Source organism: Phaenicophaeus curvirostris, chromosome 3 (assembly GCF_032191515.1).
Source record: "Phaenicophaeus curvirostris isolate KB17595 chromosome 3, BPBGC_Pcur_1.0, whole genome shotgun sequence".
In the NCBI taxonomy this organism is placed as follows: domain Eukaryota; kingdom Metazoa; phylum Chordata; class Aves; order Cuculiformes; family Cuculidae; genus Phaenicophaeus; species Phaenicophaeus curvirostris.
The window spans coordinates 15,817,144-15,829,480 of record NC_091394.1 but is presented as its reverse complement, the minus strand read 5'-3'; the positions used below and the strand labels follow the sequence as shown (position 1 = coordinate 15,829,480).

The 12,337-nt window shown below is 40.3% G+C and overlaps 1 protein-coding gene across 4 annotated transcripts in view; it reads right to left on the bottom strand.

Moving 5' to 3' along the window:
• The window catches only part of GRB10 (growth factor receptor bound protein 10), a 148,460-nt gene that overhangs the window by 59,873 nt on the left and 76,250 nt on the right, over nucleotides 1-12,337 (bottom strand). The gene's annotated exons all lie outside the window — the stretch shown is intronic.

Genomic DNA, 12,337 nt, shown 5'->3' with positions numbered 1-12,337 from the left:
ATTTGTTCCTTCTTAACGATCATATTGCTCTGCAAGACAACTAAACTCTGCAAGCCTTTTGCACTAACCACTCTCTGCACTCATATTTCAGAGTATTGTAATTACTCCCTAGCCACAAGTTACGTCAGTCCCTACCAGGAGTTCAGTGGACTGATGAACACACACATCGATATCTGCTTCTGGTTACTGCACAACCACTGCCTGAACAGCTACTTCAGACCAAACGCAACTTTATGCATCCAAAACTGTGCCTTTACTTTCTTGCTGTATCAACGGGTCTGGTAAAACATAGCATTTCTGCCTGTAAACCTTGTACCTCGCAAAACTCTTCATGACACAGATGGGAAGCAGAGCCAAGCAGTGGAGCGAGCAAATATCTACATAGCACTACGCAGCTAAGATATGCTTTTGACTCCAAATATTTCCTTGCACCATGTTTTCTAGGTAGATGAACCATCAGGAGCAGCTATTGAGCTTGCAACAAATTACAATACTTTCTTTGTGATACCATAAGTGATATTGTACCAATAGTACTTTTCTTGAGGACGTTAATCCGAAACAGCACCACTCAATTTCTGTCCACCAACAACATGGGTCAACAACCATAATGAGAACTGAACACGGCACTTACACAGCAATTGTTTTGGATGCTGACAAACCCAGCTCTCAGTGTTGGAGGAACCAAAGCCCTGCTCAGAATTAAACAAGTGCTGGTTGCATACCTACATCTGAGGTCTGTTTAATGACTTGAAACACTGTGTTCCTCACTGAAAGTTGGTACGCCCTTTATTAAAAGTAAAAGCCACTTAGCCTTCACTGCAAATGTATTCACAAGATTTCTAGGTTTGAACATGCATTAAAAAAGAACAAAAAAAACCATCAACCCACAAGCAGGTTTCTTCCTTTCATTTCTCTGCGGCTATTTCCCTCAGTCTCTGTGCTTAACAGCTACTACCCTGCCACTAAGACTCACCTTCACTAGATCACACCATCTTCTCTATCTGTCAGCCAGTTCATGCATTTTCAATAATCTAGACTTTGCTTTGCTTGGAAAAAGTCTACAATAATTTTCCTGCTATTTTTAGGGACCTCAAGAGAGAGTTGCAATTTAGATTTCATTCCATCCTCCAGATTCTTATCCTATTTGGAGAGGACGCATTGAAAACACTTCTTGAGCAATCACAACCACAGGAGTAGGAGTATAAAGACAGAGAGGCTGAATTACAAGGCCTTTGAATTTTATTATTCATCTAGAGTACCAGAAGATTGAGCTGTGGGGTGTCAGATAGCCATCAAGTAAAACCTTAGGGGTTGGATGAAGGAAACAAAAGACAGGCCCTGACCACAGAGTTGGAAAGTAAATTACAGTAACTAACAGCAATTGCTTAGCAGAGTGAAAAGCAGAAAGGGAAGAAAAGTCAAGGTATACACTCCAATGGTCCTAATTTATTAGCAACTCGGACAATGCTATTAACACGCAAGATCATTAAGTTTTCAGATTATTGTAACAGTGACGGAATGATAAAGAGTCAGCTCAAGTTATCCCTGAATAATCAAATAGGCACAAAAGTGTAATATGAAGTCTAATATGCATAAAATGAGGCACTTTATGCAAAATATCAAGCAAACCAAGCACACCATTTAAAGCACTGAATTGCCATTAGTAGGCTTTTAAGCATATCAATTACACTCCTAAATTCAATTTCCAACAGGACAGGCACTGATGAGGTGCATATATGAGTTCTCCTAATAATATGTTGCACTCAAGTCCAGAATCTGGTTTCACTTTTCTGTCAGCTCCTTTTCTCTGCAGGTGCAGCACTGCTAATAATAGCCCTCAGTCTTGGTATAAAACTTCTGCAGAAGCACAGATCCTCAAGCTTTTCATAGACAAAGCCTGCAATCTTGAATTTCATACTGTTTCATCTCTATACAAAAGCATTTACTATTAAGTACCATTACGTTTTGGAGAGATTTCAGCATGCTGCAATAGGAAAAGTCACTGCTGTAGCCTTCCTCGGAAGTGCCAGCAGATGTCTCAGCCTGCCAAGTAATCCAGCATGTTACTTGTGATGGCTCTCTACAGAGTTTAAATAAATAAAAATCAAACAAACCATCCATGGGATTTCTAAGCCGCTTTAATCACTCGCAGGTACACTATTCAGAATGAAATTTCATGTACAGTGAAACCCTTTGAAGTACCTTTTGCTACCAACCAGTGAGATTCAGCCCCTATCAAGATCATTTTACAAGGAAAAAACAGTGACAAAAATGAGTCTGAAGCTTGCAAGTTACAGCAAAACTTGCATATTGTTGGCCATTGAGCCAGTATGGCATCATGTTGGTCCTCTAAGCAGGCACACACTTAATGTGACTGACCTGAAGATTCTTCTTTGTAGGTTACTGCAGGCAGAGTTGAAGGTAGCTGAGGAGCCTCCAGCTCTCCAGCTATCTTACAGACATGTTTCCAGGGATACTAAAGGCTCTCTTCCCTAATCAGCACTGAATTCTGCCGTAAGATCAAGAAGCGTGAAAGTGGATATTTGAGGTCTGGTTTTTTTTCCTCTCCCAATGTAGAAGCTAGCTTATCACTTCCATGCAGGAACATGCAAGCAGGTTTTTTTTTTTCTTTTAAAAGTCATTTTTAAGAAGAAAATACTGGCAAAATATAGCCGTGACATATTTTTGGTGTGGTACTGGCAGTTTTGTAAACTTCTTATACAATAAGAATATACTTGGTATTATCGTGAGCAATGTTCTTTTGCAAACTAGAACCAAAGCACACACACTTAATTTTGCTTCTTTGCCCACAATTTGTTCAACTTTGGCTTCGTTCACAAACCAGCTCTACTGGATGTTGCAAGTAATATTTTCGGGTAAAGTAAATCACGATTGCAATTAAAAGAACAAAATTAAAAGTTCAATTCAAGGAAAGAAGAAAACTTTATTACAAACCCTCTATTGAGTTAGCAAGCTAAGCTATCAAGTCCCACCAAAACAAAAGCAGGTCAAATACCATTTGAATGTTTCTCAGCATACCATAGGAAGGATGATAACCCCTCAATTAGGCCCGAGAAATCTTTAATCTCTGCTTAACTGTGTCACACTTGTCTTTCTGCTTCTAGCCCTTCTCTACGCCCTAGATCCTAATCTATTTACTTATTCTGGTTGTTGTTGGCCTTGACGTGTCAAGCTCAGCTAAAAGGACTGAGCAGGATCCCACTTACTCTGAAGCAGCAAAATGCTGAAATGAGCCCCACTCAGCTTTAACCATGCTAGCCTCTCAAAGAAAACAGGTATTTCCATGGCTGTCAGGGGGATATTGCACAGCAGAAATTCTGTTTACTGAAAAAAAACCCCAAAACTGAACATGGAAAGAAGCACAGCTTTGAACTTCAGACCAGGTTGCTTTTCATGTCTCTTGAACAGCAGGCCAGCAAACTCCCTTCCTTTTTACATATGGTCTGCACCTCATAAGGAATACCACGAAAAACATCACAGGACTTAAGTGAGCTGTGATTTAAAAGGTTTTTAAAAATTGTACACATACATAAATAATTTCCTTCTTGTTTACTCATTTCAGAATTTATTTTTCTCAGTTCACAGAGAAGACTGATAGGAGCACTACTGGGAATTCAGCAGAAGATTTATTAAAAGGCTATACCACTTTTCTGTTGCCATGGAAGTAAGTCTGATTCTATATGAAGCCTAACAGTACGTATATAAACAAGTGTTCGATATTACAGTAAGATTGATCACCGATTGATCACCTATTCCTATTTGACAACCTAATTCTGTGAATCAGTTCCCCAAAATGAGTTTCAGTGCTGCACGTTCAAGATCCCACTTGACAAAGCAAAGAACTAAGATATAACTAATCTAAGATTTCACTCAAGTTTAGCACAGTAAAGGATGATGTTGAAGTGGCTAGCAGGCCCTCCTGCACACATTAATTAACCCTCAAGGAGACAGATGGAAACAGTGAAAGAAAAGAAACAAAGAACTGCTTTCATCCTAGCATCCCACACTGATAATTCAGTGAATCACTGTGTAAACTATAGGTAATACAGAGAAAATACATTAAAATAGAAGGGCTTAACCACAATTTAAAAGAGGAAAAAGAACATTTAAAATACTATGGTATCCACATCAACATCCTGTTTCTAACAAAAAGGTTGCAAGTTTTCTGTTACTTACAGTGAAGGCAGAAGACAAACATAACTTTGTGTCCTGCAGACATCACCAAGACCAGAACGTTTACAGTCTGAATTAAAATTGCCAAGCCTGAATCCTAAATCTCCTGAACTTCATGCACCCTATGAGTCCCCATCATGGGACTCTGCACTTAAGAGTCCTTTACTTTACTTTCTAGTGTTCATCAGCTTAAATGAAATCCTCTACTTTGTACTGCAACTATGACTGTTGGCCTACAAAATGTCAAATCAGTGCATGTGAAACTTAGAATGCCAAATGGACTATACTGCGGAAAGAAGGGCAAGAAGAAGAGAAGCTGGTCGGTAAAAGAGCCTGAAATTGAGATAGGCATTTACACCCTTTGAGCACAGTGATATGCCACACAGAGAAGTCAACAGGGAACTTGTAACTACTCCAGTATTCTCCAGGTAATTTTTAAATCCCACATGCACCTATTTCTGCCAACAAGACTGGGAAGGCTAACACCAAATATATGTACGTTAATTGCAGGTGCTAGAGAGAATTCACAACACCCCCTTACCTTTTGCAGTTGGAGTCCAGCAACATTCTTAAAACACACCTTATAAACTTCTTGAAATAGAAGACACAAAGTAAATGGAACAAAATTGATGTTGCTAGGTAACAGCTATAGGAATAAGCTGCACATGAAAGTTGTTAGTCAGAAAATCAAAGCGTTAACAAGTAACAGGAGCAACTGGCTCTAGGTGCACTACAGCAGAAGGAAGGAACTGTACCCTCGGATTAGTCTTTATCAAATAAAATAAGTTTCAAGAATCCTGATGGACAAAACAGTGGAGGGTTACAAAATGAAAAATGCAACACTTGCCTGGTTCACACAGCTAACAACTGGACATCATAAAAATGATGAAAGTCAGGTATTTGGGGGTGTGGGTGGATAAGGAGGGGCTGGTTTGTTTAATTACAGAGCCAAACTACAGTAAACCACATCTCTAATGAAGACTTTAACTATTTTGCCCTTTGATGAGGCTGCAGTTATTCACAGACAACATTGAGAAGTGCCTCCTAACATGCATCTTCCAATTTCTAACACAAGACTGTAAAGTGTGTCCTATTGGCCTTTTTGTGGAGTGGATGGACGGTGATGGCCTCAAGAGATGATTGCTGGCCAGGGTTATAACCGCCACCACTGCTAAGTCCTTGTTCGATTCTAAAGCACAGATGTTGAATCATTAATAGCATTGCTAAGAGAGAGAGCTTGAAATGTAAGGAAAACATCTAAACCATCTAGAAGGTTGATTATGCATATACATTCCAGCTTTATTACAGTTACAAGAGTTAAGATAAAATAGGCACGTGATGGCCAGTCCCCTTTCCAGACCCCACACTCCAGTTAGAGAACACAAAGTTGGGATTCAGTCCTCTTGATGCCCATTTTCTAGCAAGCAATTTGTAGCTTTTTTAAAAAAAACAAAATATAACACAAAATCCCAGGGAAAAAAGCATATATTCCTAAAAGGAGCATCAGGTCAAAATTTGAACCCAAAGTCAGACAGGACACCAGCTGATCCCATGTGAGTGTGCAGACAGTGAGACTGACTGGCTCCTGTTGAGAGAGCACACTGCACACCCTTGTGCAGCCATCACTGATGACAGAGCTCCTGACAACAATTACCAGGAACTGCCAGCCTTTCAGATTCCTCTTTGCAGGCCAATGCTTGCAGAACCGCTGCTGTACAGTAAATACCGAGTAAACAGATCACTTAAAGCAGAACCCAAGGTTAAGTAGACCGCTGGGAAATTGTCATTCCTGGGATGATTACAAAATCCAGTCAGAAGATTCAATTTCAAGAAACTGGTAACATCTGCAGCTTTTTTCTATGAACATTAGGTTCAGTGGTTTCCCCATGCCATTTTCTCATGTCACCTAGAAAAAGCCTGAGAAAGACCTAAAAAGGAAAGCATTTGCTTGGTTGGGTTTATCAAGACAGAAGAAAACCCAAAACATATTCAGTTACACAGAGGATATAAAAATAACACTAGTTGAGGAGAGAAGGAGCACCAAAGCAAGCAGCAAAGGGTATTCTTTCCAAGGCCAAGCCTGGGGTCAGAAAAGACTAATCACGCACCTATAGCCTTATTGTGGCCCTTTCTTTACTCAGGGAAAAAAAGAAAGGAAAAAAAAAAAAAAGAGTGAGCATGAGAGAATGCAAGACACAAACAGACCCACCAACTCAGGGATTCTCTGTTTATGCCTTTTCTTTCTGCTAAGGTTAATTGGATGCCTCAATCTTGGTGCACCACCTCTACAACAAAACTGGGAGGGAAAGCTCTGGCAATATACCCCAAAATAGAGACTGCAGAAAGATTCACCCTTCAAGAGGACATGGTTGGAGTAACACCTGGGCAGCAGAATGGTTCCTAGTCTGTGCAGCCCACACAAAACCAAACAGAAAATCCACTTAAGCTTTCCAGGCAATGGGGGAAATCATGTTAACCTACTGAGCCATTAAGAAATGCTCAAGTCAGAATTAAGGAAGCACAACATTGGATGGCACTGTATAGATGAACTGAAATACTGTCGGCCGGCCACATGGTAAATGCTTGGCAGACTACATCTTATATTAGACAGTCATATTTATGGTGAATGGCTTTAAGAGGTTATCCTTAAACAGCAAGAGCTGCAGTTAGACATAGCAAAGGACACATTTAGCTGCATATTTATTAAGATTACATATTTTTACATCGAGGAAACTGGGAAAAAAGCTTTAAAATACTGTGCGTTTTCCTTATACTTACATGAATGAAAATAATTATTTTTCAAAATTTGTTTTACCCTTTCCTACATACACATTTCTACTCATAACGCTTCTCTAAAATTTTACTTACATGTATTTTTTTTATTGCCCGGGCTAAAGGAAAAAACAAGTGCAAATCAAGTATACACATATTCATAGCACTAATAGATAAGCCAGAGTTCAAAAAGAGTTAAAATTTCAGAGAGACAAAAAGAGCTACTACATGTCTTAGAACTCTAAAGCTATTAAAGGCAAAGTTAAAAATCAGTCAAAGCACCTATTGCTTTTCTTTTGGGAATCTGTGTTCTCCCTCCCTGATTAAACACTCTAATACCCAGCCAAATAATCCCAGTTGAACAATCCTTACACAGCGATATAAGCACCACTGCACGGATTAGTCCTTCCCATCCTGCCAAGAAAGCCCAAGCTTTATCCCTGCTCCAGGAAATGTCGTGGGTAACCTCCCAATATACTGCTGCGCAGCTTCAGCTAAAGCCTGATATGCCCTGCCTGCTCCAGCATCGGTGTCATCGGCTGCCCACTTGCTCGGGGACACCTCCGCCTGGCAGACAGCAAGCCCCCAGCTTCTTGCGTGAGGGGTTTCATTTCCAAACCACTCTATGACAACTTAAACAAAGCTTTCAAATGAAAAGTGGTTAGATCAACCCAAAAAGTCCGTTAGCATTTCTCTTCAGGAAGCGATGGGTCCTCAGAGCTGATGCTGAAACATCATTACTATTAAATTAGGCTTGTTATCTCATCACTTGATACCCAGGCTAACCTTTAATCCTACTAACTTTAAACCACGTGTTTAAAATTTGCTTTGATCAGGTTTATTGCTGGCTTAGAAAGCATATTTAAGAGGATGCCATACAAGTTCCCAAAGTTGCACATGGCAATTAATGAATCAGCTATTCCTCTAGGTTAATTAAAGACTGCATTTTCAGCACATAATAGTTACCTAGCTGTGACCCATGTACTTACAAAGCAGACAACAGGAATATTTCATATTTAAGGTACTTCTAGTTAGACTTTAGGTAACAGAACCAAAAGCCATATGAAAAAGTAAAATGCTTTAGTTCAAGGGTAATTTTGGCTTCTTTTAACCAGCTGCTTTAACAGTTTAGTATTAACTCCAATTTTCATTTCAGTAAGCTATCTACAAAAGACTAAACTCGGGGAGACCCGTTTGGAATTGCAACACTGCATCCAAGAAGTTCCCCGAGAGCCCCCAACTTGGGGCTTTCAAACCCAGCACCTGACAAGTAACATCAGGCAAGCTTCTCTGCCTCAGCTTCGCTTCACAGAGGAGGGTGGCTGCCACCAGATGCCCTTTAACTGCCTTGGCAGTATGTAGATACAAGCCTTCGCTACATTTCTTTGCCCTACAAAGGGAACATCATTTTGGGGCATGCATTTAACTTCATCTGCACACAGATAATTTGATCTTGAGTTGGATATTTCAGGCTCTCCTTTCACACAAGCCTAGCTGTTCCGTCAGAAGATCAAGCAGTCCCCTTGGGTGCGGAACCAGGCACTCTCCCCTGGCCTTGCTAGGAAAGGGTGGATAATTCGTGAGGAATTACTGCTGTAGCAAAGCACAAACCTCCGCTGCGTGAGAAGGGAACGCCACAGTCCTGCCGCACAGATCCCCAGATGGCAGAGCATATTGCTCCAGTCGCATCCCAAATGGCAGTGTGGAGCCTCTGCTGAAGGCATCCATACCCCACACTGCCAATGCGAAACCAGTCATTTATAACAGCTTCCCTCCGCTGTCAACTATGCTGACCCCAAGAGCTCCTGTGAGCCAAGCTTTTTTCTTTTTTAAAAAAAAACACAAACCAACAACCAAACAAGAACAGCAAAAAAAAACAAACTGAAAAGCCAAATCCTGAAAAAAAAGCCAAAACACTGAAGTCAATTACCCCAGATAAGCAACAATACAAAATCTGAATTTGTCATTCAAATCCTCAATGAAGAGCAATGACGTCAACCTAAATTTATCTGGGCCTAAGAAAAAGAGAAATGTAGTTAAGTTTCTTCTAGACTGACCAAATCGGGTTTTCTTTTTCCAATGAGCTACTCGAAACACAGTCCTCTGCCATTTAACCTCCTGAAGGCAAGCTGTGCCAGTTAAAATAAGTAGAATAGAGTTCACCCAAAAGCAAAAGTCAGTGGTGTGCTACACAGATTATTCATGGCTTGATATGAGTGAAAACCAACTGGCCAATTACACCTGTTTTTCTTCAAGACCCACGCACCTGATTTTACAAGGTGTGTACATTCCCAGTTCGCGTACTCGGGGTACGCTGTGCTTTTGGGAAACCAGCCTGTTGCTCTCCTCCACTTGGTCCACTTCACCAGGCTGTGGGTAAGGACCCCAAGCTCCTGCCTAGACTCACCTCCATGCACATCCACAAAACTATGCTGGAAGCAGGACACAAGCCATTTTCCCCTAGGGGTACTCTGTTAACAGTCCATTGCTTCTTACAAGTGAGTCTCCATTTCCTTCACCCTGTGCAACAAGGATCTTTTCCGCACGCTGCAGCAAGCTTGCAGGGTCCTCGTGTCATGTGCCGCGCCTCCTGAAGTCACCCTCGCCACTCCACTTAGGAAGGATGCTCCAAAAACCTGCAGGCGCAGGTTCAGTGTTTGCAAGAGGTTAAGACAACCCACTCACCTTGCTCCATTTCCCATCTGAAATATAGCCCAGAAAGCAGAGAAGACTGGTTCCTCCGCCAAAAGCACACCCACGCATTTATAGACCTAGAAAGCCTTAGACCTACAAAGAGGCAATGTGTAAACATCACAGAGCTTAAGGTAGGCCAAAAGTGTCACTGTAAAGCCTTAAGGCTCTGGTGGACTCTCTCAATGGCTTTTTAACAGCGTCAGCAACTGCAGGTTAGCTGCTGTGGTAGCAATACCAACTGGTGCCCTGCAGCAAGCTCACACTGCTTCATTTACGTGACTGAATGATTCTTCAGGGATGCCACCCTAGCCTCAGAGGTGACCTGTATTTGGATTTCAGTATATTCCAGATTCACTCTCTGATGCAAATTTTCTCTACCCAGTCTCTAAAACTCATTATCAAGTTCTGAAGAATATTTATGGTTACTCTGGAGGATAGAAGCTACCTTACTGTGCTTGCTGGGCACATTATCCACTTGTCTTTGAGTTGCAGAATTCGTAGTTTAGAAATTCATCATCTGCAACACTTTAGATTTCAGAGGGACTTGAAGAATTTTACTATGCCTGAGCTCTCCAGGGTTTTCAGCTGCTTAAGGACAGACCACAAAACACGCAAAAAGAGTAATTCTGTTTTGCTGTTGAATAGCAACAACCTTATAACTGAATTGCAAAGATAAACAAAAAATTTGCAGCCCATATGAAGCCTTCTTTAATATACGAACTTACAAACATGCAAGATTATAAAAATTCCCAAGTGCAAGCAACATATACCAGTTGGGAACGTTAAACAGCCAGTTTAAGACATGTTCTTGCGCAGTTACAAATCCACTCAGATAGTGGTGCTGTAACATACCGTAACATAGCACTGCTTCTAACCTCACATTGTACATGTCACAAATTGTGCACAATCTTGATTTGGACAGAAAGACTTAAATATTGTTACTGCAATCCTAATACCATTAATGAAATTACACTCTAATTGCTTTGGTCAGTAGCACCTTATATACTTTAATTAGTTAAGTAGCTGCTTGCTGTTAAGAACTCCAAATTTAGCTACATCTTATGCTATATTTTGATTTTCCTATATTTAGCTGGTTTGCCCCATTTAAGTCTGGTTTTTTTTAGCTGAAACTATAACTAGCTTGACAGACTCTTGTCCTTTTTAATAGGCACAGAGAGACTTAAATAAATAAACAAATTCAGATTGATCTTCCCCTTGAAGCTTCTTGGCTTGAAGAAATGTGCTGCAACCTTCTTCATCCTCTTTGCAAGAATGTCACATGATTTGAAATAATGCATTTCTCAAGTATCCTCATACGACACAGCTTGCCATACTGAAGTGCTGTCACAAACCACTTGCAGCACAATGTTTACATAATGGCAGAAATCAATACTCTAGAGCTTATCACAGTCAGATAAGTTCAAAGTCAGTGATGACTGAGTTTCATTGTTACAGTGCTGCATTGTGCTAAAAAAATTTAGTGCAGAACTGACACCAAATCACAAGAGCTGTTTTTCTATAGATTTTGCTTATTTCACTAAACTATGAAATTCCACGTGTTCCCCTCCCCCCTCTTAAGTGAGCTTAATACAAGCCTCAACCTAGAATATCTGCACTATAGACAATATAAGAAATTTGAGTTACAGAAGTGTCCCATTCCAGTTAATTTTGGGACAGTCTTAACACCGCAAGATTTTTTTCAAAGCTACAGACACCATAAATTATACAACACTATAATATTATCTCTTGCTTTTTTACTTCTCTTTACAAAATTAAAAATAATTCTTTTTGGAACAACAACATAGTTTCACTTATGTTCATCAATCTTCTCTAAGATGAACCTAAGGACCACCTGATCAGAAAAAGAAAGCAAACAGTTTGTTTTCTTATTTGACAAATGTACAATTTAAAGCACAAGCCACAGCAGGTGCACCATAATATCAACATATATAACATCACCCCAACAAATGTTTTGAGAACAAGACCGACCTGCACCAAGAGCTTCTGCACCACATAAAGCACTAGAACCAGATTCAAAGTTTTCTCTGTTCCCAACAGTCTTCCAGAGTAGGCATCCCACATGGGCTTCCTTTCAACTTCTGGTGAACTAATTTTGAGAGTTATGTTGCATCAGGTGAAGAGTAACACTTTCTTAGTTGATTCAAATAAATTCCAGATCCTTACCATCATCTTTCACCACAGTGGGTACCATTTGATTGAGAGCCACTTGCTGCTCTTTTCTACCTTATTAACCTCTCTAGCGTCCATTCTGACAACACCACCCCTCAATTTTGTCCTCATTAGCTATTCCCTCTGTTGGCACTTCCAATACTACAGATGCATTAGAAGACTCTTTGTTCCCACATGCTCTCAATAAAATGCATCTTGAAGTAATCTCGATGCCTGCCTGAGACATGTCAAGTATTTTGACCTCTGTTTTTCAGGCAAGTATTCATTAACACGTGAAAAGCACTCACACTGCTTGCATCAGGTTAGTGAATAAAGCAAGGTATGCTAAACAGCAGCATTTTTCCAGGACAACTGAATCTACAGACAATGATCTAGTATAAGTGTAAAACACTGTAAAAGGATCACAAACCTATGCTGATACTACTATATACATAAAGGTTTGGGGGATAGAGTGTCACTAAAGTTTCTTCCTAAGCCTATTTAAAAC